At 46.5% G+C, this 25,755-nt stretch overlaps 1 protein-coding gene across 1 annotated transcript in view; it reads left to right on the plus strand.

The window, feature by feature from the left end:
- TDRD9 (tudor domain containing 9) overlaps positions 1 to 25,755 on the plus strand; it is a 2,559,831-nt gene that overhangs the window by 57,875 nt on the left and 2,476,201 nt on the right. The gene's annotated exons all lie outside the window — the stretch shown is intronic.

The following is a 25,755-nucleotide window of genomic DNA, read 5'->3' on the forward strand; positions in this document are numbered from 1 at the left end:
AATATATCCAGACACTTCATCGAGGGCTAGATAGGGCCTGGCCGCTTCCCCTGCTCCAAGGACTATATGCCTAACTCGTGTGACAAGTTTGGTGCACCAGGTTCATCAAGGGTTCTCTGCAGTCTGTGCTCCCTGGCCTAGCACCACTACAGATATCGGGCAATAGTCGAGCCCTAAGAAAATAACTTTTTGGAACTTTCACCAACTCCTGCTTTTTTCACTAAATAGAGCAAGTATTAGGAAAAATTTAAGGAGTCCCCTCAAGACACCTAGAACAGGGTGTTTTAATAAGGGAACTACACTTAAGCTTCCTTCTTTTATAACTCACCTTGAAGATCACATGTTGAAACTTTAATTTTTGTTTGTCATGTTTAAATGTTTTGTTTTTGTATTATGAATCATGAAGTCCAATGGTTTTTCTTTAATTTTGTTATGCTTCTTGTAGAATGGAATACAGATTTTAATGCGAATTTCAATTGTTTTGGTTCAAATCACTTTTTCCTTATTAATTAAAGATTATATGTAAACACGAGATTGTTCAATTCCCCTCCAACTAGCTCAATTCCACTATAACGTTGATAAATAATAGAATTAGAGGATTGATACAACTGAGAGCTCACTCGGAAAGCAATTATCGAGTGATTATGCCCAAATAAATGTTCAGTTTAGACTGCGCACAGAAAGGGTGGGATACATCTTTATTTACGTATTTCTAGCACGACTACAGTGCCAGAACACCAAGCATTCTGGAGGTGGTGTGGAGGATGCTACAAAGGATCAAAGGGTAAGCACCTGAGCAAGGTCTTTTCCATCCGTGAAGCCCCATCACCCCTTTGACAGGAGACCCAGTGGGAGCACGAGTGAAGCTTGAGCCCAGATCTATGGGATTAGACTGGAGCAACCCTCAGTCTGTTGAAACCTATGAATTCTGTACCCCCAAATGATAGTAGCAGCCCAAGGAGGGCTACTCCGTGTGTGTAGGGCAGCCCCTGGAAATAAGGCCCTGATTGGAGGCCTAACCCAGGAGGCCCTGAAGAATGCCATAAGCCGGAGACTGAGGAGGAGGACGCGCCAACGTAGAGCAGTAGAGCAATATGGGCACCTGCCCGCGAACCTCACCCAGCGGGCTTCCGGGAGGGGCTCACCAAGGAATAGGAGAACATGACGGACCGCAATGGAAAGAGGAGCCAAAGCAGGAACGCATCTCTGAGGCCAGGTGGCCTGGGCCAACCACAACCACTGTCTGTAGATCCAGCTTGCAGCCTTTTCATGGGCGCAACTTCTTCCTAGACACAAAATGGCTGACGGGCATTTTTGTAATTCGACACGCAGACTCTCACTGAGGGGGCACATCTATCAGTTTGGCAAATAGCCAATCCACTGACCCCCTCACCGAAGTAGTCTGGTGACAACCAATCATGGAGCAAGTTGGAGAGAAGAGGTGACCCAAGAACAGTCATTGAAGGCGTAAGAGGGTGCAGGAGATCGGACAGCTCCAGGAGTACCTAGCAAGAAGACACAATTCTGAGTGATCACATGATGCAAGCTAGGAGAGGAGCCAGGGCACGGCAGTAGAGGCCTCCATTGGCCAGACCACCTGGGAGAAGAGGCTCAGAGTGCCACATGTGGAGAACCTGAAATCCCTGGGGCAGTAAGTATGACTGATGTGCCTGAGGAAGGACTTCTTATTCTGCTCCATGTTCCTATCCCATTGACGCATGCATTAATACGATGAGAGCCAAAAGGGAAATTCAACCCTTAGTAGATGGAAGAGCACGATGTCCTAAATGCAGAAGCCTGAAAAATCCCCTTCGTAAGGGGGTGAACGCGCCCTACCTTCATAAGGACTGGGTCACTGTATTCCCAGACCAGGAAGAGTTTTGCCACACTATCTTTATGGCATGGTTTACAAATGGCAAACGGTGAGCCCGGCCCCTTTGAAGAAAGCAGCTAGGTGCTATATCCCTGAGACTATGTTCTATAGCGAACCTGGAGCAGATCTCGAGATGGAGAAAAGCCTTGAGCTTTCTTTGACCCATCTTGATGTTTGCAAAGCCCAAACACAAACTGTATTCTTATGTTGTAGAAAAATCCCTGTAGGAGGTTATCCGCACCCCATCCTGAGTGGGGAAATGGCGGTCATAACCTGTTTCTCGCTCACTGTGGTCCTCATCGATTTTAAACGCCCTCACCCCTCTATTACTGAAAACTCACAAGTTTAACCCCCTCCTTCATACATAAGTATCATGAACCTTGGTACTCTTAAAGTGGGGCCAGACTTTCTCACGAAATTAAATTGGCAGGGAATCCTTTTTGGTTTTACTGGCATATTTATTAGTATGTGCATATATTATTCTCATCTATGTGGAAAACGTAGAAGAAATGTGTCTAACGCGTGTTTCGGCATTACGCCTTATTCAAACCCGAACACTAATTAGATCATTCAACATACATTGATGGTGTGGCTCATATATGTAAAAGTTGGACAGAAAATTAGGGTTTGGCAAAAGGTAGGATTCAAGGGTGCACAAAAACAGAACACATCACAGATGTGATTAATTAGTTTTCAGACTTGCTTATATCATTACTCAACAAGGTTGTCAATTTGTCATTTACATTGTTAATATTATCTTACTCGTCCAATTCACTTGCCTGTCAAATCACACAGATAGCATTGCTTTTTAGAACATTGGCGTTCCAGGGTTAGTTCCCTAGTTCTACAATAAAGACAGTTTTAAAAAAAAAAGAATTTCAATGTAGTTCCCTACCAGCTAATCAGAATAGTTATTCAATGTTAAGTGGTTTCTTTTCCCATGTCATAGGTTCAAATCCCTCTGTGCACACATTTTAGCCATATCAATATTGTCACCCGTTTAACTTGATCCAAACTCTTCTTTGCGTTAATGCATCTCATCCCCAGCTTTTTCTACTCGTTGCGCCCAATCAGTAAACTGACATTTTTGGCCCAATAATATGCTTCCATGATTATCTAGTATAAGATGGCACCTCACTTAGACATTTCTTAGACATACATCATTCAGTCTCTACCAAGGGTCTTAGACTCTGCCCCACCTACCCAAAACCTTGTATTATAAGTCATTACTTATTTCACATATGCATGATTTCAGTAGATTAATTGATCAGAAAATAGTCCATACTTGACATTGGTATTATTGCATTCACTTGCCTGAATCGCTGAGTTAATTCTCGCGGTCGCGTTCTGTGTCTTAACACGCGTTCGCCATTTTGTTCCTCTTTAAATAGGGGTGCGTGGAAAAAGCCTCTCCCTCCCACCCCCGCATTTCCCAGTGCATCACTTGTTATAAAAGGTAGATGGCTAAAGTGTGCATCATCCTCCCTTAACATCCAGACACCTATGGTTAACCCGGCATAATTTGTAGCTCTGAGTATCTGCATTTACTAAAATGTGATTATTTCTTTTTTGTTTTATAATTCCTTGTCTATTTTGTTTTATAAAGAATAATTTGGAAAAGATGATATAATTGTGTCTATGGCAACTGTTAGAGATTGCTATTTGTCTAACAGGTTTTATTCTTCCGTGACCAGCATTTTTATATTGAGTCAAAATCACTGCCCTCATATAGCGTTAGTTCTAAAAGTAGCTAGTTCCCTTAATCCGTCAATGGGCATAAATCCACTCTATAGCAAATCACTTCATGATGAATATCGCTTAAATTGGCTCTTCTGTTCATAAATCTCCTATTCAAATTTCTCATTTCATTTGTTCAATCGCTTGTTAAATAACGACTCAATGGAAACATCCATTAACGTCACAACTTTATAAGAATTAACTCCTCGCATTATCCATATTTAAACTGAGCTCTGTTGGACCAAACTGCATATCATTCTTGCCTCGGTTTGCCTTAATGAGTAACTTGCCCCCCCCCCCTTTCTTTAAATCTATGAATCTTATTTCGTGCTTACTGTGTAACTGATACCTCTACTAGTGCAGTGCCATGGGTAATCTAGGGTCTTGGCTATTAGAGGACATATGTTCCCTGATTAGAGTGTTTTTAATAGCCTTATACGGCCAACGTATACCCTCTTACAAATGCATACTACGTTTTGCAATTGATGGTCTTTGTTCCACGAACAGATCTGTATTCTAATGTGCAGATCTGCACATAGTACATGTGCCACATTTGTGAAAACTTGGTCCCAAGGGCTGCAGCCAGGTCGTTGTTCTTTCAGTGATGATAGTTGGTACAAAAGACAGGCTCAATTTGTTTTTCAGCGTCTCTACTTGCCTGAAAAGAACCATAGGTTTCTCCTCCAAATGTTTCACAAGATCTTTGTCCAATAGTAGGTGGCAGTGTTTCTTGTTTGGTTTTTATTTTAATTTTTTTGTTTTTTTTTGGGGGGTGGGGGATATTCTGCATCAGTGATTTTCGCAGTATTTTATCATCTTGACTTTAGTCGTTGCTGCATCTGGATTCTTATCTTTCTATTTTAAAGTTTCTGTTCTGTGCTGTTCGCTTCGCCTGCGCTTCCTGGATACATTTTTGGGGTACCCTCTGATGAAATCTTCTCTTTAACAGCTCACACTCCTGCTCAAAAACAGTTTATTCTTCACAATTCCTTGTAGCTCTTATAAACTCCCCAACAGGTATGATAACTGAGTTATGGTGACAACTTGTCGCATATAAGGTTGAATTGACTTCGTTGGTTTTCTGTAGGTATGGGTCATTAACCCTTTAAGTGCCATGGGCGGCGCCCCTTGCATAGACCTTTTTTGGTGATTTCGGTATGTCGCCATTCAATCCCTTGTAACTTTTTGTTACATGAGATATCTCGGCCAAATTTGGACCCTTTTTTCCCCACATGTAGGCGGTCGTAACGCCACCCAGGAATGTTAGGTTGCTGTAGGGGGGTGAGAGAAAATAACCAAAAAGGGGGAACATTTTGTTTTTTTCTTTAAAAAAAGGCAATAAAATGATGTAAAAAGAAGCCTGTGTTTTTTTCCTTGTAAGAGCTAGGAACAAATGTTTTGCTGTGCTGAATTCCCCAATTTCCTGGATTCAATTGCTGTGCTGAATTCCCCAATTTCCTGGATTCAAGAACAGGTTTAGTGGAAATGAGAAAAATTATTTTGATGTGGATATCAACCGTTTTGTGAGAGGTAGGCAATTTTGGCCATTTTTGCCTGCCCCTTGGCACAGATGGGCCCAATAGTGTGTCAGTCTCCTCGCAGGGTGTCCAAAACCTACTGTTCCACCCATTGGGGGGTCTGTCGACATTTTATGGTGTCCCTCACCCCAAATGGGTGGCGGGGGGCACCTCATGCAGGCCTCCCTGGGCCTCCTACAAACGGCTGCGTGAGGTACACCCACCCCTCCATTTGGGGTGGTGGAGGAGAGGGCCACCAGAACATGTTGGACAGGCCCCCCAGTGGGTGGGGCAGTAAGGCTTGGGCACCCTGGGGGCAGATGGGCACACTAATGTGCCCATCTGCGCCAAGGGAAGTTTGGTAAAGAAAAACATTGAAAATGGTACACTACACTTAAGGGTGGGCTGAGGGGCACCCTAAACCCCCCCACACCAAATGAAAGGAGGGCCATCTCAATCAACCCTCCCTCGGTGCGGATAAGGGGGGCATCTCATGCAGCCCTTCCTGGGGTCAGAAGCCCCTTTCTAGGAGCAGGTATCTGCCCCCAGGGAGGGCTACAAGAGGTGCCCCCATTTCCCCTTGGGGTGAGGGGGAGACGGCCACCCCCCTTTTCCGTAAAATAAATCCCTGGTGGCCCCCCACCCAAATCTCCTTTTTGTTTTTTTTATTTTGCCCCCTTCCCTGGGGGGCAGATTATCAGTCATCTGCCCCCCCAGGGTTATCCATAAGTGCCCCCATGCTTTTGGGAGCCGGGGGGGCAGGGCTGCTTACTGTAAGCAGCCCCCCACTCCCTCACTTTCAAAACCAATCCCTGGTGGTCTAGTGGGAATTGCTAGATGCGGATCGCCCCTTTCCAACAACGCCTACCTCGATCTCCAGCTTGAAATACAGCCGGAGATCGAGGGGGAGAAAGGTGGAGACTTGCCTTTCATTTTCACAGCGGCAGCCCGAAATGGCTGCTGCAGTGAAAATTAATTTCATGTCGGCGTGCTTTACGCACGCCGATGTGAAATGGAAGGTAATCCAGCCCCCGAGCAGTGAGGGGGGACCTACACCTCACATAGCCCAGGGGTTGGATTACTGTTTTGAGCGATCCCTGATTTGCAGGGATCGCTCAAAACAAGGTGCCAAAAAAGGACGAGCTATCTCGTCCTTGGCAACACTGAGGTACTATCAAGGATGAGAGAGCTCGTCCTTGGCACCTAAGGGGTTAATTTGTTCCCTGATAAAACGTCAAGTCTAAGAAGTAAATCTCCCTCATCGTGGACACCAGTAAAAGTTATTTCAAATGTGTTGGGACAGATTTCTCTTGCAGATTAATAAGATGTCACCTATATATCTGGTCCACATCGATGCATCTTCTCGGTAATTATGATTTGTGCAAACTACGGTGTCTTCAAATAAGCCCATAAATAAGTTTGCCAAAGCTGGTACATATTTCGTGCCCATGGCCACTCCCTTTATTTGTTGGTAGTACGTCTCGTCAAAAATAGATTTGTTGCAGCGTTACTTCCAACGTTTTCATAAGCATGTTTCTGTGTTGGCAGTGTGAGGCAGAGCTATCCTTGAAGGTATATTCTATCGTCTTCAAAGCTAAATCGTGTCGGATCGATGTCTGAGGCCCGAACGTCCAGTGTGACCAATAGACAATTAGGATCCCAAATTATTTTGTTGAGAATATTCAATACACTGGTTGTGCCTTTAAGATAGGTTGGTAGTTTGTTCACATGTGGTCTCATCATGGAATCGATATACTCGATCGGTTCAGTTGCCCACCTTATTCCACTTGGGTCTTCCGGAATTCAGACTTTGCATCTTGGGGAGGAAATACATTGTTTGTAATGGAGAGTGAATGATTTATGTCTAAAATGTCGAAGTGAGGTGCTATCTAATGATCATAGAAGCATATTATTGTGCAAAAAATGTCAGTGTACTGATTGGATGCAACCAGTACAAAAAGCTGGGGATGTGATGCATGAACGCAAAGAGGAGTTCGGATCAAGTTAAACGGGTGACGCAGTATTGATATGGCTAATGTGTGCACAGAGGGATTTGAACCTATCATATGGGAAAAGAAACCACTTAACAGTGAATAACTATTCTGATTAGCTGGTAGGGAACTACATTGAAATTATTAAAAATAAAAACTGTCTTTATTGTAGAACTAGGGAACTAACCCTGGAACGTTAATGTTCTAAAAAGCAATGCTATCTGTGTGATTTGAAATAGTAAAATATAAGATTAACAATGTAAATGACAAATTGACCACCTTGTTGAGTAATTATATAAGCAAGTCTCAAACATAATTAACCAAATCTGTGATTGTTCTGTTTTTGTGCACCCTTGAATCTTACCTTTTGCCAACCCCTAATTTTCGGTCCAACTTTTACATATGATACAAACTATCAATGTATGTTGAATGATCAAATTAGTGTTCGGCTTTGAATAAGGTGCAATGCCGAAACAGTGATATACAAGCCAAGTAAACTGGAAAAATCTAACTATTATCCAGTTTTTGAAAAAGGCTCAAAGCCGAGACACTTGTTAAGGACACATTTCTTCTATATTTTCCATGTAGAAGAGAATAATATGCATATACTAATAAATATGTCAGTAAAACTAATTTAATTTTGTGAGTCTGGCGCCACTTGAAGAGTAGCAAGGTTCATGATAGTTCAATACAGTTCTTTCTCAGTCTGCTTCCCTGTGGGTTGGCTGACAGGTTCTTACTAACTTCCTTACTGACCGATTTGTCTTCCTTGGTTGTCTCTAGCCTTTCAGAGGCCTCTCCTCTTGAGGACTGATCTTCTACCGCTGTGTCTTGGTCACTTTCTGTTATCCTTCTTATTTGCCCCAGCTGTTGCTAGTCCACTGATATCGGAAGCTTCAAAAGTCTTGGTGGAAATATTTGGTCACGTATTGCTTTCTTGGCTCCGCCTTGGCAGTTTGCAGCTCCCTGGATGCTACTCTGACTCCAGCAAAGCTGATGCCCTCACTTTTGTATGTTGACCTCTGGTGTTTGGGCACACTCTGCATTTATTCAGGAGGGTCCACCCCTCTTGCCACATGGAACTCCCCATTTCCGACAGGAATTCTTCTCTACCTCCCGAACTCCGCAGTTGAAATTCTGAGTGTCCCCCATAACCTAGGGCTGTTCATAAGCAGCGTTCTTTTACCTTTTCCGGGTGTCTAGGTAGCCTACAAAGTCTTGGTTTGGGCCCCCTTCCTCTGACCACATACATACAGTTGGTGCATCCTTCTTTACAGGTAGAGAAAGTCGACATTACTATACAAATAATTTATGACGCGCCTGTACACAAGTGTTTCTAGGCGCGACGACAAAGGAGGGGGTTGTGGGGGGACAGAAGGATAAAATTATCTTACTAGACCTTGTGTCATTCAGATAGTGCGAGGGGGGGGCAAGGGACTGTACGGTTGCAGATACAGACCCTTAAGTGCTGGGGGAGCATGGAGGCAGTGCAACAGCAACTGGACATGCAGGAGCCTGGGCCCAAGTTCAGTGGGTGGCCAGGTGACCAGTGTGCAGACTAGTCAGGGACATCAGCAGGGGGGAGGAAGAGAAAGCTGAAGTGAAAAGTAAAGTCTTGATTTGTTTCCGGAACCGGAGGTGGTTCTTAAGTTTGAGAGAGGCAGGGAGGCTGTTCCAGAGGGAGGCCGCAGCCGTGGAAAGAATTCTACCCCCATTCTCTGTTTGGTAAAGCGTCTGATCCTCAGAGTTGGATGAGCTGAGTGTTCGAGAAGGAAGGTTAGAAAGAGAAAGTTGGACGACTCTAGGATGGCTGCCGCCACGAGATAGACGTGTCGATGGTGCTCCGGAGCCAGCAGGGAAAATATAACGGCTCCACCACTGGTTAGCAGCTGCGGGGACTTGACAACTGAGGAGAAACTCCTCAAAGGCCTGGTTTATCGAAATACAGAAAGAGGAGAGAGGGAGAAGCGCAGGCTACCCAGATTGTAAGGGGAGGCGAAGCCGGACCGAGACACGGGCGGTAGGGCGCACGCTGCGGTACAGCAGCTAGCAGGCACGGAGGAGGAAGGAGAGGGGGAACCACGAAAGAGTCATGCGGCTGCTCTGAGGTGGAAAAGGCAGCAAAGGCGTCAGCAAGGACCGGGAGTGCCCGCAACAGGGGAAAGGCGGAAGGCCGGCAGAAGAAAACAGAAGAGGACTAGAACCCTCACGAGGCCCTGCAAGTGTGCACCCGGGGAGCCGAGGCGGCCCGGACAGCCGAAGCAAGGGTGTACCTTCAACACAGATTCCGTGACCCATCCAGGAGTCAGTCGTAATAGTAAGGCACTGAAAACCGGCTGGGCAGGAGGGAGAGAAACGAGAGTGCGGTGAAGAAGTGAAGACCCACCAGGCAAGAGGAGAGAGGCCTGCACGGGTGCAGAGAGCAAGTTTGGGAGAGCGGTCGGGGGAGCAGGAAGAGCACCCGAACGGCATTGGAGATGAGTCTTCCCCCGGGGCACGGACAGCCAAGAGAGAACCAGTAAAGGACGGGGAGCGGGCACCCATCCGGCACAGAACCTGGAAAGCGGAGTGCCCCCCCACAAGGGACTACAACTAGGGCACGAAGACACCATCCTGATACCCCCGAGACTTGGGGAAGGCCGGATTTACCCCTCCCCACCCCGAGGAAGTAAAAGGAGGCGAGGCACGAGCCAGCAGGGCACGGAGCAGTAACCAGCAGGCTCGCAGGAAGAGGGAGGAGCGGGGTGACACGAAGGAAGCAAGGGGCCACCCTGAGGTGGAGAAAGTAACACAGCGGCAGCTCGGCACCAGCATGGAGCAGGAGTGCTCGGGTACAGAAGGAAAACAGACCAGTCGGAGAAAGGGGTAGAAGGAGCAACTGAAGACCCAGTTGAGTGGGAGGTGAAGAGGATTACAAGAGAGCAGTCAAGGAATTGAAACGGCCGGGCAAGTGAAGCAAGGGCGAACCACCAACATGGAGGGCGCGATCAAGGGACCCAAAGGAAAAGGACCATGCAGAGTTCAGTAGGTGAGCCTACCCCAGGGACCCGAACAGTTAACAGACCACCAATAAAGGGAGGGAGAGCCTGGAGTTGGGAGCGGCGGGCACCCAGCTAGCGTAACGCCTGGTAGGCGGAGCGCCCACCACAAGAAACTCAAACTTAGGCTCGGGGACGACACCCACGAAGGCCTGAGACTGTGGAGGGCCTGAACACCCCCCCCCCACCCCCACCCTCTACCCCCCCTGCTCAGAAGCAAGAGCGGGAGGCCACAGTGGGGGGTGTGGGGGGGGTCAAGCGGGGGGCGTTGGCAGGGTCTGGGCCTGGTTGGCCCCCACCACAGCGCCACAAAAGACCGAGGGAAATACTGGTCCGCACGAACACTGATGTCGCGGCAGCACATTCAAAACAGGGGCAGCAAGCCCTAAACTGAGCCAATGCAACTGATCACAAACGGGGGCACAGCAAGGAGAGGAAGCTCCACCAAGAGGGAGCAGGATGCCCAGGTGATCCAAGAGACCAAAAATATAGAGGAGACGGGATAGGGGCTGGAGGAGGAAGCCCCCCCCCGCCCCCATAGGAAAGAAAGGACACAATAACCCTGGGGGGTTTAGAGCCCCCTGAACTGACTCAAAAGTGGGACAAGGAAGGGAGCATAGAGAAAGTAGGAAATCGACAGACGCAGCAGAAAACGAGGTCCCCAACTGGAAACCAGGGACAGAGGCCCAGAGGTGCTAAAAAGGGCCCCAAAACACTCCCCAAAACACAACGCAGAGCAACCAGAGTCATGACGACCAAGAACCGGCAGAACAAAGGAGGGCAGGCACAGGGTGAGAATCCCAGAAAGCCACCAACAATGTGGCTGCCCAATGAAGGAAAGGAGCAACATGTGGGCTCCCAGGAAACAGTAGGCTGAAGCCCCTAGGTAGAAAGGGACTCGCCCACCCCAATGTCGCGCCAAGACCTCCACAGAGAAATGTTGGCACTACAGTCCAACCTGGCAAAGACGTTCCAGGAGCAAATAAAATCGATTAGAACAGACATTAACCAGGCCATGGCATAGATGAAGCAGGAGGTGGGGCAGCTAGGCGAGAGAACAGACCTCCTGGAAAAGGGCCTGCAAGAAGTGGACAGGGAAACAAGCGATTGAAAGACTAGACACAACAACAAGAAACCTGGAATTAAGGATGGAGGACAAGGAGATCGGTCTAGAAGGGTCAACATTTGGCTGGAGGCACTATTGGAATCGGTGGCGGACGGAGACCTTAAGAGGGCCCCACAGGCCATCTTTGTGGACTTTCTAGGGGAAACGGCCCCAGAGGCAGTGGAATTGGACAGAGTCCACAGAGTGGGGTGACCAAACAAAGGCCCAAACGCTAGACCTAGAGACGTGCTGGCCTCCTTTACGAGACATGGACAGAAAGAGGCAGTACTGATAGCGCCCAGACAGCGAGAGCCAGTAGAATACAACGTGCAAATAATTGAATTATACCAGGATCTGGCCAACAGTACCCTAGTGAAGCAATGCCAAATGCACCCAATTCTGGCATTTCTTAGGAACTGAGGAATTGGATATAAGTGGACTTTTCCATTCGGCCTCCTCTTCGAATGGGCAGGATCACAGGAAAGGATAACCACCCTGCAAGAAGGAAGGGATTGATCTTCTGCAACTGGACCTGGAACAGGGAGATCGGGAAGGGAGGCCAGAGAGATCACCAGAGGCCGCGCCACGACCGAGAGCCAGACCCTGGTAATGGACGACAGTTGGAGAAAACCGAAGAAGGCCAGTACTAGGAGGCCACTCGGGAAAGGGAGAAGGAGTGGAGGCAGACGGGGAAAGGAGAGAGGTAGCTGAAGAAGGGAAGCCCTGAAAAGGTGACAAGAATAGGGGTGGTGGACATTAAGGCATTTGCAGGGGGCAGAGGGGAGCAAACATCATGAAGTCAGTAAGGGCAGTAAATGGCCGAAGAGGGGGGAGAGGACCTGGACAAAAAAGGCAGGGAGGGGAAGAAGAGAGAAATGGAAGGGGCAGCAAGACCAACCAGAGGAGATTCAGGGGAGATGGCCAGAAGCATTCAAAACACAAAGGGTATAAGGAAGGGGGGGACCAAGGGGGAGGGAGTCCCAATAATAATACCCGTACAAGGCATAAGGCTGAGGCACCCTCTTCAAGTGGATATCTCATAATGTTAGGGGGGCTTAACTCCCCGCTAAGAAGGAAAAAGTTGGAACGGGTCACAAGGAAAGAAAGGCCAGATATATTAGGGATGCAAGAGACGCACCTCCTGCTCAAGGATCAAGTTTGGCTAAAGTTGCGGGGTTTCGACCAAATCTATCAAGCATCGCGGAAAACCAAGACAGGAGGGGTGGCACTGGCAATAAGGAACACTTTGAACTTCAGGGAAACTGATATTGTACGGGACAAGGAAGGCAGATATATCACAGTACTTGGAACCTGCAGGGAACTTACATATACGATAGTGGTTGTGTATGCGTCTAATACGGGGCAGGACATCTTCCTGAAGCGATTCCTGGAGCTACTGGAATAGAGTGCAAGGGGCCAAGTGGTCCTGATGGTGGACTTTAATCTGGCATGGGACAGGGAATGGGACAGATCAGGAAGAAGAGAGGCAGGAGGGGAGGGGGTAGCTTCAGGAGGCATGGGGTACAGAATGGCACGACTTGGCCTAATATGGAGAGAAATAAAAGGGGACGAGGAAGGTTACACATTCCTCTCAGGAGTGCACAGTACACAATCTAGGATAGACTACATTTGGGCTTTCGGGGTCCTCCTGGGAAGGGTGAGAGGTCAAAGTAGGCCTTATCTGGATAGCAGACCACAAAATCGTCTCCATGCAAATGGACCTAGGGGATAGAAGAAGGGGGGGTATGGGCATGAAAATATCTAAGTACTCTTGGGTGAGAGGCAGTAATCTGAGAAGAAATAACAGGGAAAATGCGAGCATTCATGGAGTTGAACAAAAGGGGGGGACACGAGATGATGCCAGATGGGATGCATTTAAAACCACGATGAGGGGGGAGTTGATGGCTGTCAAGGCCCAGAGGGACAAGCAATTGGGAGACTTAGATTAGAGCAGGTGGTAGAGGAAGCCAGGAAGAAGGTGGAAGAGGCACCCACCAGGACTGCCATGAGGGACTATAGAAGGGTATTGGGACAACTGGGGGTCCTGAGAACCAAGAGGCCGGAAGGGGCACTACTCTTTGTCAGGCAAAAAATTCTAGGCGAAGGCAAATGAGGCGGATGCCCTTCTGGCACGCCTCCTTAGGGGAGCGGCCGCTAAAAATGTAATTACAGCACTGAAGTCAGACATGGGATAGAATAACACGAGAGATGAGGACATTCAAGAAAGCCTAGCAAAATTCTGAGAGAGTCTGTATACATCACAGAATCCCCAGTCCCAGATGCAAGAGGAATTCCTGAAGGCAGTCGGCCTGCGCAGGATCTCCAGGGAGACCCAGGAGGCCCTTGATCAAGAGATCACAGAGGAGGAGGAGGTGAAGAGGGTTATAGCAGGACTACCCACGGGGAAGGCACCAGGCCCAGACGGCTACACAGCCTTTTATAAAACTGGGCAAGGCGGTTCCAACAACACTGGAACCACACCTGACCCACATTTACAATTCCTTCAGACGCAGGTCGTATAGCCCCCTCCATGGACGAGGCAAAGATGACCCTAATAAAACCCCACAAGGATCTAGCGGAATACACGTCCTGTAGACTGATCCCATTAATAAACGTAGATGCGAAAATCTACACCAATACTAGCAAGCAGACTAGAGGGCCTTCTCCCTAGTTTAATTCACCAAGACCAGGCAGGCTTAATAGGGGCCAGGCAAACGGCGGATAACATAAGAGTTGCCCACCCAATAGAGAAAGGACAAACACTCCCGCGGTCTTGCTCTCATTAGATGCGGAAAAAGCGTTTGACCGCGTGGGGTGGACCTTTTATATTCGGGGTCATGGAGAAAATGGGATTAGGAGGTAACTTCCTGAAAATGGTGCAGGCTAATTATCAAGAGAAACTGTCACGGGTAGCATTAAACGGCACCATGTTGCGTCCATTTAAGCTAGGTAGGGGAACAAAACAGGGGTGCCCCCTCTCCCTGTTGCTCTGTCATCTACCTAGAGCCTCTACTACAGATTATTTGAGAGGCAGGAGACATCCACAGCATTCCCTTCGGAGGAAAGCAGCATAAAGTCTCTCAATTCGCAGACTTAATGTTAATGGTACTTATATAGCGCACCGTCCCCAACGGAGTTGGTCTCCAGGCGCTCAGGCGGATCTGTATAGAAAGGTGGACGGGGTGGGTTAGTCAGTGAAGAGGGTGTAGGAAAGTGAGAGATGGTGTACTTTTGGCAGCTTCAGTTCGATTTTTACCGTGCGCTGAGCTTGGGTGTGCAAATAGGATCGAAACAGGACCTTGCATGCTGCTGTTGCGATCTATGTGTTGGTAGTTTGTTGTTGCGGTGTGGTGAAGTTCGTGCGGTTTACTGAGAGGTGGTTGTGTGGGATTTGTGTGAATTAAGTAAGCAGAAATTAGAGGTTTTGGTTAGTGGGTTGTATGTCTCATAATCCCTGCAGTTTAGTTTATGTATCAGGTAGTCAGAGGATTGGCGTATTCTCTCTCTAGGTATAATGATTTGTCTAGTTTCTGTGGTGATACTGTGGCTATTTCAGCAGATAAATTGGCATAGTACCCCCAGGTCCGGTGAGCATTGTCCCTAGAATGACAGTGGGGTTTTATCATTACCCACCTTCTTTCCATTTACTGTCGGTAGTCCATGGGTGGTATAAACTTCTCTTCCATTTGCTGACTGTGTAGGTTCAGGGCCGGGGAAGAGGTTGGTCCCCAGCTAAGCTGTTGAGCTTGGTACACCCTGCTTAGGTAGTGGAGTTATATTATCTCTCTCCATTATTTCCTATGCATTACTGTCTATGTTCCATTGCTGTCTGTGCCCCCGAGGGTGCCATTGCTGGGTGATATATTGCTCTCACTTCCAATTGAAACTGTGAGTGTTCAAGTTATAATTGGTGAGGATTGTTTTAATTGAGAAGTAGATATGTTACATGTCCATATATCCTTATTGATAAGGGTAGATTTAGGGAGTCGGGGTAGGCTTTTCTCTCGGCCTGAATTGTAGGTGATCTCTTGTGCTCCTTATGTTCTTTGGTAGTTCGTTCCAGGTTTTTGGGCGAGGTGAGAAAAGGAGGATCATCAGAATGTTCTCTTGTTGTATGATTTGGGTTCCAAACGAATGTCGCTGCTGGACCTGAGTGGCCTTGCAGTGTGATGTACGTTTAGTTTTCTTCTGATGAACTCTGCACCTTGTTCGTGGATTGCTCTGTGGGTTATGCACATTGATTTGAACTTGATTCGCTGTTTGTTGGGTTTCAGCGCTGGTGTGATGTTTTCTCTTCAAGGTAATATTAAGAAGTAGTCTGGCCTCCGCATTTTGTATGCATGGGGGAGTTTTTTTAGGAGTCGTTCAGGCAGGCCTAGATATAGGCTGTTGGCGTAGTCTAGTCTGGACATGATGAGGGCGATGACGGCAGTTGTTTTGTTGGTGAACGAGAGGAATGGTAGGATCCTTTTAACTGATCGCAGGAGAAAGGATGATTTCTTGATTAGGGTATTTACTTGTGGCTCTAGAGTGAGTTTGTTTTCCATCAGGACTCCCAGGTTTTCTACAGTTGATGGGGTTGGGGTTACACCAAGTTCAGTTGGCCATGGGATGTAGAGGTTGTCTTCTCCATTTTCTGTGATGATCGTTCTTTCTGTTTTGCCTAGGTTGAGTTTGAGGTAGTTAAAGTTCATCAAGTTGTATATTTTACGAAGGCAGTCCTCTAGTGTTGCGGTGTCTTGTATTTTTGTAAGTCTTGCATTTTGTAGATTTGTGTGTCAGCATAGTTGTAGCAGGTGAGGCCATGTCTTTCGATGATGTTAATTAGCTGTGACAGGTGGATGTTGAATAGAAGTGGCGAGAAGGATGATCCTTGTGGGACTCTGCATGATGATTATCGAGGGCTTGATTTGTAAGGTTTCATCCATATGGTTTCTGTTCTATTCTTTAGGAAAGATCTGACCCAAAGTAAGGCGTTGTTGGTGATTCCGAATTCTTCCAGTCTCATAAGGATGGTTGTGGTTGCCTGTGTTGAATGTTGCAGAGAGGTCAAGAATTATCAGAGCGGTGCTGTTTGTCTGCGTTGGCCTTTAGGTCATCCCAGATTGAAATAATATGCTATTAATAATATGATCTGCTGCTTACCCTAACTAAGCCACTAGAATCCATCGGGGCAAGTAGACGCACTCTGGAGGCATTCGGAGAGGCATCCGGCTTGCGCATAAACCTTGGGAAATCGGAAGTAACATAACCCTAGATAAGGGAGAATGCAGTAGACTAAAAATGACACGCCATTTATGTGGAAAGCAGGGGGAATAAGATACCTGGCATCCAGATCACACCGACACTCAAAGGGTGGTACGCAGCAAATTACCCCCCATCCCTCCTATTGGAAGGAATAAAGGACTTCTGCAAATGGGGCGCCCTGAGGATTTCCTGGCTAGGAAGGTTAGCTGCAGTTAAAATGGTCACGCTCCCTCGTATGTTGTACCTCCTTTCAGGTAAACAAAAACAAATTTTCAGTGTGAGAGGTCACACCACTCCAGCATTCTGAACATATATCAGTCACTGGAAATACATTTTTTTTCACATCAATGTGTTTTAATAACATCTGGATAAAAACTGATAGGGATAGAGCACCCAGGGGTGTTTGAGAACACAATACAAATAAGTATGATCCAGTGGACAGAGCTGGATCTCGATGCAATAAACGGCAAAATGTTACTCTTGTTCGATTATAACACTTGTGCGGTCACAGGAACGAACATAAACTCAATTTCATGAACATATATACAGTAAATCGTAAAGAAAAACAACAATGCTAGGATTGTGCACTGTTCAGGTGGTGTTTAACGTCGACACAACGGTGTTTCGGCCTAAAGGAGCTGTGAGGTGCAGGTTGGTGGACAGGCCTTCATCAGGACGTGTGATGGAACCAATGGTAGTCCCGGGATCTCTATCAAAGACTTATCCAGTGCAAGGTTAAGCAAGAAAATCCATCATAAGTATAGATGTCTAGACGGTATTGAATGCGCCGTAAGGGAAACAAGTGTGTACCTCAAACGGTAAGGAGTGTTTTCAAAGTTGATAATGGTGAAGACACTTGGTATCTGCTAAGCCAGATTGTCCAACAGCGACAACGCTTCTGTGAATCGAAGTGTTCGTCTCTGCTGAGAGGCGCGGCGTCCGCTCTGAACGCGGAAAAGGGCCTTTTTCATTTACACGGCGTTGTCACTGTTGGACAATCTGGCTTAGCAGATACCATCTGCAGGAAGTGTCTTCACCATTATCAACTTTGAAAACACTCCTTACCGTTTGAGGTACACACTTGTTTCCCTTACGGCGCAGGTGTCCGATGAGGAGGATTTCAGTCTTACTGGCATTAAGACAGAGATCATTGGCCGTCGCTTGATGTAGGGGTTCTCGCTGGATGATGAGCCTTAATGCAGTCTTTCAGGTACCAAGGCCATGTAGGCATTTGTGAACTATTGTCATAGCCTTGAAGCAGACGCGTTTCCACCCGGACCAGTGCATGCTCCATCTGTAGGAAGAAATGGGTTCATGCCTAGGTACATTTTTGACAACACGTACTGCGTCGTTTTGTAGTACCTTCAAGCGCTTCCTGACCCCAGTCGTCATTGCAATAGTCAATCCTTGGCCTTAATGTACAGACCAGTATAGCACTCTTGAGATGTAAGGTTTGACTAGTGTCAAGAGCCTAAGATGGTTTGCAGCTTTATTGGTGACATTTTGAATGTGGGCATCCAAGCTCAATGACTAGTCAAAAGTGACACCCGGTGTCTTGCCCACTGCCTTTTTAATAAGGTGCTTTTCCATACTGACTATCGAGTTTCGGTCTGGCTTGGGACTAGCCGAAAAGCGTAAGCTCAGGCTTAGTAACGTACAGGCACATCCCATTGTTCGCCATCAAGTTTTGTATTGTAGTGTAAACTTTAGTAATCCTCTCAATGCCCTCTGTGTACTCCCCGCCCATAGTTCAGACAAGCTGCGTGTCATCAGCGTAATTGGTCAAACTCGGGCCTAGCCTATCCTAGAGATCGCAAAGAGGGCGGCAGTAGACCTTAAAGAGGGAGGGGGATAGACAAGAGCCCTGCAGCTCACCACATTTCATTGGCTCATCAAGCGAGCAGGCGTTACCCCAAAGAATTCTAGACATTCATCCAGTCAAAAAGGATTTGATCCAGGCTACTGCTTCAGCGGAGTAGTTGTTTGCATTTATCAAACGACATAGCAGTTTATCATGATCCACTAGGTCGAAGGCTGCCGACTGATATAACCACATCGACAGCCCCGCCTGGCCGTTATCCATGATCTGGAGCATTTTAGTTTGCATATTCAGTAAGGCGCTCTGTGCCATAGCAAGCTCAGAAGCCTGACTGTCTCGGGTGTAAAGCTCAAGCTGCTTCTAAATAATCCTGAAATTGAGATGTAGCCAACTTGTCTAACACTTAACAGGAAAGGAGCATTAGAAATGGGTCTGAAGTAGGAGTGAACCTTTTAGTCCAGTCCTGGTTTCTTTAACAAATGGGTCACCTGGACCACCTTATCTTGGGAAAGCGGCTTTCCCTGAAGCTCGCGTTAGTGAGGCGTACAAGGAAGGAGAGGAATAATTCCTTATTTCCAAGAATAATTCTAATTTTTTTCATATTGGCCAAAGCCTCTCCCGAAATAAATTTAAAGGTAAAAGCTGGTTTATCCCGTTGACCCGACTCCTTTTCAGTCGGAGGGGGAGCTATATGCTCCATTCTACTTGAGTTGTCCATAATTTGGGATTGTGCTACTATTATTATTTTTGGGCAAATGCCATGGATTGCTTTACAGTCGGAGTTGGAGGATATGGGTTTTTCAAGGTCATGAAGGAACTGAAAAAGCCATTCTCGGCATGAGCGATTTGTTTATCGGAGTAGGTTTCTTTAGCATGCAGAATTTCAGTTCGATATAACTTTTCCAAGTCTTTCCCTTTTTTTCCCTATTGCCCAATGATTGGTCCTTCAACCAGAGTTTGTTTTCCTTTTTTCCATCCAACAAGGCAGCTGAATAATAGCTGGACTTCTCCCTGACAATCTTAAGAGGTCACAGATGCTATACAATTTAGCAGTTTAGTATATCAAATTCTGAAACCAAATAATCGGGGGGATCGGAAGTGGATTCCATAAGTCTTGAGAGACAGGGTTCCAAATCTCCATGAAGAACCTTGTTTTAGTTTTACTGGAGACAGTGCAGAGGGGATTGATTTTCTGAACGGTAGGCATTGGCAACAGATACAGGGTTGAGTGGTCCAGGGGACTCGCAGGTTTGTACTGGCTACCCGAATCTAACACATTCCCCAGTTTGTGTGGATCTTTACTGCTACCAATAACAAATGTTTCTCAAGCAGCTGAACAAGCCGAGTGGCTCCGATATCCAATGGATTTCTAAGCCACCTGTTGAAATCCCCCAGCACCACAGTTGAAGTATTGGGATTATGTAATGATGACAGAATATCAGCCAGATCCTCAAGGAATGTGGGAATATCTTGGCGTGGGGGCGATATATCGAAACAATATTTAGCCACTTATTTGATGTCCTTGTAGTTTTAAGTAAAACAATTTTGCCTGTTCCTCCTCCTATTGCTCATGGCTCCTATAGCAAAACAAGAGTTAGCTGGCTTTCTTGGGTTGCAGAAACCTCTCCATGCCGATTTGGTCACACGTGCATTAAAAGTGGATTACGTTTTTCAGTGGACTGCCAGATTAAATGCATGTCTCACCTCTTACTACCAATTTCTTAATAAAAGCGTTATGGTTATCTCATGGTCTTCTTTCCTTGCTTTGTCCATGGTGAGGAATCATGGGAGCCATCCCCCAAAACTGCTGGAGAAGCACAGGTTGTGGACTTCGGGGCTAGTCACAACATTGGACTGGACTGCGCAGTAGTAATGCGGACCCTGAAAACTGCAGTCCTTTTTTTGACCTTGAATATTTTTGGGGGGTAATTTTATTTTGAGTTGGAAACTTGCTTGGAGTAGTCGCTCATGTTGAAGTTGGATTCTACTGTGCAATGTGTGGGTCACCTTTTTTTTGTCCTGTTTGGGGCCCAGTGTACTTATAGTATGTGCTTTGCTATAGCATTGTATAGCTCTGAAAAAAACCTTGTAGTGGGAAACAACGCCTACTGGAAGAATGTGGTATGATGCTAGACCATGGGCGTGCGTGAGTTACAGGTGGCAACATTGAGGTAGAACATGGTGGCAACATTGAGGTAGAACATGGTGGCATGCAAGCATGCTGCTAAAATGCTCCATGGAGTTAGGAAGTGTGATAGATGCAGATGTGTGTTTGCTATTGGAGTTTTATGTGATGGGATCCTGGCTGTGACGCATATACATGTACCCCTTCCTGATGTTCAGGCTACACAAATGTCTCCGTCCTCTCACCTGAAGCTCTGTATTAATTTGCAGAGAGAATTTCACAGTAAGGAGTTCTGAATTTGGGCAGTAGATTTTTACAATGCCTACGTTTCCTAACTCCGACATCCTACTGGAGTTGGTTTGTGCAGTAGAGCAGAGCATGAGCCAATCACAGGAGCATGCTCTGTAGTCTGACCAACTTCAATTTAGTTCTTCGTCCATATTTAGGAGAGGATTTAATGCAATTGGTCTAACGTGCAAGGATACATAAAAACACAATAGATTTCAATGTCGTCCAGCTCTGGCAAGTTACACCAAGAAAACGCACCAGCAGTGCAGTGGCATGCCAAGTGAACATGGCCCAAGTCCATTAACACTGACCTCATTGGTATGGTATTATATGGTGTCGTCCTTTCAATGGAAATGGAAAGTATTCCAAAAACCCTAACCGATCTGTGAGACCTACAGAATAAGAACCAACAAATGTCTAATCACTAGAAATGCCAGGCGTGGGAGAACATTGAGGAAAGACTGTTAACATTCCTTGCAACACCAGTTTGATTTTTAGACAAACCCATAGCCCAGAAAGGTGACCATAGAGGAGCAGTTTTCGTACTAAAAACGTGTATCAACCACATTTTCCACAAAAAGATCATGGAAAGGAAAGTAACAAGGCACTTTCCAGGATGTAGAGAATCTCTGCTACCTCTTGGAAGATTGCCAGTCAGATTTAAATACTTCTCATCACACTTGACGAGATCGGCAAGTGGCCCAGGTTTTCCTGAACTTCTCAGGCGTTCACAATACTGTTGATCATGGGATCCTCCTAAGGTAAGTCAGAATCGGGAGACTGTCAACATGACGTTTTGGAACTCTGGTTTTATTTGAGCACAACAAAAACCCTATTCTGTCCAAGTTTCTAGGCCCTATACCTGAGGAGAAGAGTCCAAAGGGGTGCACATCCGAAGGTCTTACAAAATGTCTGTCTGCCATATAGAAACCTATCCTAGTCTGATTCCCAACTATTCTCAAAACAAAGAACCTAACTTAAACACCTAACTTACAAGTGTCCTACGGGTCTTTTAACCAAATGAGGTAAAGGTGGCTAGTTTCTAATCCCTTCTGAATGTCTGGTTTAGAAAAGGGCCTCTTGCCCAAGGCACAGTTTAAAGAAAGTCACTAACAAATGTCTCTGGGGCTCCTAGAGTGATAAATAGTTTCAGTATAGTATTTAGCAAATGTCTCTAGGGCTCCTCGCCCAATGCATAATTCAATTAAAGCGGTCTGTAAATGTCGTTCCTCCTTTCTGGATGTCCATAGGGAAGGAAACCCATTTACCAACTGATTTACTTGAACTGTGCAATGGGCGGGAATCCCTAAAGACAAGGGATCAGAAACCATACCAGCCCTCTGTATAAAAAGGGACCAGTCATACAAACACAATTCCTATATAACCAACACAACTCTGAGAGTCTTGGGATGAGGGAGGGTAACACATTTCTCTATTTAGTGATTGATCCCAGAGGGGGTCAACCTCAGTGGGATCCAACTTACCCTGCCCCTTAGGGTTTTTTAAGCTGCGTGGGTTCTCCTCCCTAATCCTAAAGGGTTGTCTCCCACTTGGGGAGAGGGCAATCAGTCCTGAAAAGACTCCAAAAAATGGGTTTGTGTAACGTGAAGACTTGATCCACTCCATTCTTGGCAATCTGAGTCAACCGGCCCAGATGGCCCCAGTGGGATCATCGTAGTCTTGTGGGGGACATAATCCATTCTAGACCCCTACTATTCCATGTGTTTCCTGGCGCAGCTTTTCAGACGGGGTATCCAGTGATGTTATCGAAAAATAAAATGGAGAATGGCTTTTTTATACCGAGGCATTAATGAAAAATATAGAATTTTTAAATAAAATATGTGAGGGGAGGGTAAAAGGGGTTGGGGAGGGTTTTGAAAATTCAGTATTTTGTACCTCTGTGAAACTTACCACTCAACTTAACTTCGGTAAAATCAAATATAACCCTCTAGAACTTGTCTTTCACCAGGATATTGTAATGCATATTGGGCCTCCTTAGGCCTTCCTGTGAGGCAAAACATCTTGGTGTCCTCTTCGACTCCACTCTCTCCTTCTATCCTCATATCATGGACCGCACTAAGAAGTCCCACTACCAGCTGCACCTCCTTGAAGGTATTCTTTCTTTCCTCACTCCTCCCACCCCACTTTGCAACTTATCCAGAACAGGACTTGCGAGACTTGTTCTTGGCCTCAAGCCCAGCCCTGAAATCTCTCCACTGGTACCCAGTGGCTGCAAGGATCAAGTTCAAGACCCTCTGCATCGTTCACAGGGCTTTCTGGGGCCGGGGCCTGCACTACATCCAAACTCTCTTCCTAAACGCCTTCATTTTCGAGCCCTTCGCTCAGCTACTTCAACTCTCTGACAGTCAGATGCTTCACCAGGCAGAGAATGGGTGGTAGATCCCTCTCCTCTGCAGGTGCCTCCCTCTGGAATGACCTCCCTGCCCCTCTCAAACTTGAGCCGGACCACGTGTGTTTGCGGAAGCATCTCAAGACCTTCCTTTTCTCCCCTGCCTTCTCTCTCTCCTCTGCTGACCACCGGCCTGCTGCACCAACTGGTTGCTTGGTTATCCTCTGAGCCAGGCTCCTCCATGATCAGTCTCCCCTGCACTGCCTCCGAGCCTACTGCGCACTTGGGGGCTGTAACTGTAACCTCTGCAGTCCCCTGCTTCCATGCACTTACCCAGAGCCGGGCTGCACTTAGAGCAATGCTGCCCTGATTGCACTACCCCCGTCCCCCGGCACTCCTTCCCTTTTCCCCCCTGTGCTTGCATGATCTGAATGACATGAGGACTAGGAAGATCGTTTGTTTTGTCCTCCTTCTGTCTTCCCTTCCTTGTCGCGTCTAGAAAAACTTGTGTACAGGTGTTTTATAAATGACTCGTAGTATCATGTATCACCCTTATCTTTTCTTTTTGGTAGTCTTACTCTACTTTTCTAGTGCTCTGAAGTGACAGATTGGGACTTGTAGCATTGTATAAAACTATGTAATTACATTGAAGCCCAGTATCGGTTCAGGAGTAACCATGGGACTGTGGAGGAATCTTTAAATCAACACTTTTTTTTAGAAAGATATGAGACTGGGTGGGGATGAGGCGGCAGGTTTGGTATTCATGGTCATGAGTGCAGCCCTTGTTTTAGCCAAAATGGCAAAGCTCTGGAGGGTGCTCTGGTACATGAACATGATTAATATGGCAATTCAGCTCCCCTTCAATTTAGAGCAATCCACCTGTTTTGGTTCAAGAGATGACAAGATCCCCTAATTGTAAGACTACCTGGGAAGTAAGACAGGGGTGTGCTTTACATACCAAAGGACTGGAAAGTGCCTTACAATGAGTTAGACTTGATATCAAAGTTGTGGGCGGTGAACAGTTGCCAGTGTTACTTTCATGGATGATGCTTTGTTGCCCTTCCAATGCCTGGTCATTTGCTTTACAGAATATATAGCGGTTGACCTCTAAAAAACAATACTGCATAATCAGCAGTGATATGGCTTGGAGCTGTAATAGGAGCAAAAATGGGCTGTCAAGGTAGAGGGAGTAAGTCTTCTGGAATTGCATCTCGTTTACTCCTTTTGGTGCAGGATTTTCAGCAGTGGCACCTGGAGCCATCCCAAGGAAAAGAGCGGTGAGGCAGCACAAATCAAATCGCATATAAAATAATGGTAGAAGAATTAAGCTTATATCAATACCATGAAGCAAAGTGATGGCTCTGCACAAAATACCCACGTGAATTCTCTAGGAAGAAGTGCACAATGTATTAACCGTAACCTAGCAATTCAATTGTTCCCCAATTCGCTCTAATGGCGTCATTGAAAACTTGGAGAATTCCCCTCCACCACACTAGTGCTTAAACAAGCATGGGTTGGTCAAAATACCCTTTTCAGGGCCGGTATGTGACAATTTTAACTGAACTGCCCCTCCTCCCCCTTTGTCGTGTCAGCCTCTCTTCTTGTTGAAATTAAATGGCATTTTCACTTTTATGGAGCATTGGTAGGGCTAGCAGTGTCCCACCGCACCTCCCGATCTAAATAAAACCTAGCCTGTGCCCTTGTGCTATCCCAAGATATTGTAAGGGTGCAGAGTGAGGCCACTGATGCACAGGTGACATGTTGAACAATTAGCTTTATTTTAAAAAGAAAAGGAAAATCTACCTAACCCTAACTCGGAGAGGGGGTTTCCCTGCCGCAAAGTAAAAGAGGGTCTTGTCTGGATGTCAAATCATAAAGGTACAATGTCCTGTGTGCAGAAACCTCACTCTGTCCCTTACACTTCTTAAACTCAAAAGGGGGGAGATCGGTCCAAAAGAATGATCCCTTCTTCTGGACAACTTGAAGGGGTTTGGTTCTCGTCCCCCTGCACATGACTCCCTTCAGCAGACCGACGTTTCTCTTTGGCGGCACTCAATATCCCATAAGACAGTTTACTGCTCCCACTAACGCCAAATCCTGTTTCTAATCCTTTCTGCAGGATTGTATGTTTTACAAAACAAAGTTCCCTGTGCCAGAGGGAATGTCTCCTGTCCCCTGGCCTTTCTCAGTCTCTCAAAGTGCAACACAAAATTCCCAATGGTAGGCTTCCCATCATCCTTCCCAATGCTAGTCTTCTTAACATGTTTCCCAATGCCAGGAGAATGACTCCCTTCTCCTGGCTTCTTTCTGCCTTTACAAAGTCTAAAGGATGCCTCTCCTCTGCTGGCATTTTCAGTGTCCCTAATATCACACCACCTGTTTAGGCCACCTTGGTTCACTTCCCTGCCAAGTATGGTCCTTGGGGGAAATTGCTCTGTGGTTTCCCTTCTCATTGGAGTGGGTCCCAGACCCCTCTTCTTTATGCTCAGTTACTTGGAGCCCTCTTCTCCCAAGTACCGCCACAAGGAAGATGACTCGTGTTGCTTTCGTTTGGTGGGTCCCAGACCCTTAAGCTTCTCTCGTTGTGGGACAGACCTGGTTCACTTGCCTGCAAGGTACTGTGACAATGAAGATGCTCACTGCCCCTCCTTAGTTTCCCACCAAC

The sequence above is a fragment of the Ambystoma mexicanum genome, chromosome 14 (assembly GCF_040938575.1).
Source record: "Ambystoma mexicanum isolate Mex_15411 chromosome 14, UKY_AmexF1_1, whole genome shotgun sequence".
In the NCBI taxonomy this organism is placed as follows: domain Eukaryota; kingdom Metazoa; phylum Chordata; class Amphibia; order Caudata; family Ambystomatidae; genus Ambystoma; species Ambystoma mexicanum.